Consider the following 2,385-nt stretch of genomic DNA (forward strand, 5'->3'; position numbering starts at 1 on the left):
ATAAAGATGCATGGATCGATTATGCTATGACTGAGTAATGCTCATATATTATTTCTTTCTGACTGGCAGCTGAAGCAGCATAGAAGTGATTCCTAAGTTTAGAGATACAGATGACTCTGCTAACTTTCATTATTTTCATTCAAACTAGCCACCTGAGGAAATACTTCCAGCCCCTTCACATCACAAAGTAATAACACATTGAATATAAGGAAACATATATCTATAAATCTAGTCTCTATTTCTTTCATATTGTGCTTTTCCTGCCACCATTATGGTTATTGCTATTTTTTTTTTTGTCATAAGCAGTTCCATGTTGGATTCTATTCCTGTGGAGGTACTTGAATACATGCACACAGATATTTAATTCCTATTTTGAATTGTCTTACAAAACTAAAGTGCAACAAAAGTAGTATGAAGAATAATCAGGAAGAACACCTCAGAAAATTGAAAAGCACCTACCACAAAATCATGTAGTATAATGTTTAATAAGTTCTATAAAATGTTTATAATATTGCTGGCAATTTTCAGTATCGGTGTACAAAAGATCCAAGCACAATTGAGCTATAACATTCAAATCACAATGTCATAGATACATTACTTTTTTTTCACATGGGCAGGCACCGGGAATTGAACCAGGATCTCTGGCATGGCAGGCAAGAGCTCTGTCTGCTGAGCCACTGTGGCCTACCTGTAGTTACATTTCATTTTGATAGACTTTTCATATTACTCCAAATAAGCCTCACATGTTTAGCAAGATCTCAGATATATTTTCAAATAAGACAAATTCAGAAAATTTAGAAAGTTGCTGCTCATTTCAATCAATTACCAACATCTATTGTTGGTGTGAACTAGCTACTGTTTACCACTGCCTCCAGTTTAGCATTCCCTAGTAGCTGAAAGACCACAGTAAATAATCAGATGGAACTCAATCACCTAGAAATGCTTTTAAAGCTTTGGTTTTAAATTTTAGTATAAGTGAGCTAACTGCATGTATTTTAATAATGTAAAAATTTAGCTTAGCAAAAGTTCTGTTTGGGGAAATGTTACCATTTAAGAAAACTCCCATTCTTACCTTAGCTATTAAATTTTTACTAAGGTCTTTCAGTTCCAATTTAGTGAAATAATTTTGTTTTAAATAAAAACATGTCACTTAAATTCACAGTTGTAAGGCAAAACATGATGCTCAACATTTGGTTAACTCCAACAATCTGATATTCATAGTCACTCTGAGAAAGCTGTTCTTTGAGTCCATTATAGAGATGAGAAAAGTGAGGCTTAGAGAAGTTATGAAACAAGCCCCAAGGCACCAATAACTGCTAAGGGGTTCATCCAGAATTTGATTCCAAAATCATATGTCCAGATTAAACCTAATTGATGGTTCTGATTTCCTCTACTCTTTTCTGCCTTTGAGAGTACTGGTCAATCATCTGAAAAACTTCTCTTATATACTGTTCTCTGTAGAGATTCTTGTCTTCTAAAATATATTGAAAACATCTTGAGGACATAGATTTTTTAGTTTCTTTTGTTTCTCCCTATAGCTTCAAAAGCTAGGCTTTCAAACAGGATGGGGTTAAAGTAATTCAGAACATAGGGATAAGGAAGACAGTATCTATATTTTAGAACCACACATACTCTTTGAGACCAATGGAGGAAAGGTTTATTTCATCTGGAACTGAAATTTTCTGTAGTGCATAATCTAATTCAACCTATCTGTATAGTTCATTTGAATAATTAAAACACAGGAAGCATAGAATAAAAAAGAAGTCCTTTAATCCCATATAGATTATTGTAATGCCTGGAAACATCCTAGAGTATATTAAGCAGATAATTTTAAAAGTATTGGCAAAGTCCCCTGAGGAAGGGGAGAAAGAATATGGAACTATTAAACCTTACCATCAGGGAATCCCCCAATATAGTGTCCAACTTTAGGGACATCCAAATCAATAGGCCATGCCCTCAATCATGAGGCTTACTCTTGTGAATCTTATGTAGGTAGCAGAGAAGCTTAGACTACCTATAGGCATGCCTAAGAGTTATTTCTGGAGGACCTCTGTTGTTGCTCAGATGTGGCCTCAGTCTCTCTAAGCTCAACTCTGCAAGTGAAATCATTGCCTTCCCCTCCTACATGGGACATGACATCCAGGGGTGAAAGTCTCCCTGGCGACGTGGGAGATGACTCCCAGGGATAAATCCAGACCTGGCACCATGAGATTAACAATTCCATCTTGACCAAAACAGGGAAAAGAAGTGTAATTAATAACTTATCAGTGGCAGAAAGAGTTCAAATAGAGTCAAGAGGCTACTCTGGAGGTTGCTTTTACAAAAGCTTCAGGTAGACTTTGCTATCATAACCTGCCAACCCCCAACCAAGACCATTCCAGCCAA

Source organism: Tamandua tetradactyla, chromosome 10 (assembly GCF_023851605.1).
Source record: "Tamandua tetradactyla isolate mTamTet1 chromosome 10, mTamTet1.pri, whole genome shotgun sequence".
Lineage (NCBI taxonomy): Eukaryota > Metazoa > Chordata > Mammalia > Pilosa > Myrmecophagidae > Tamandua > Tamandua tetradactyla.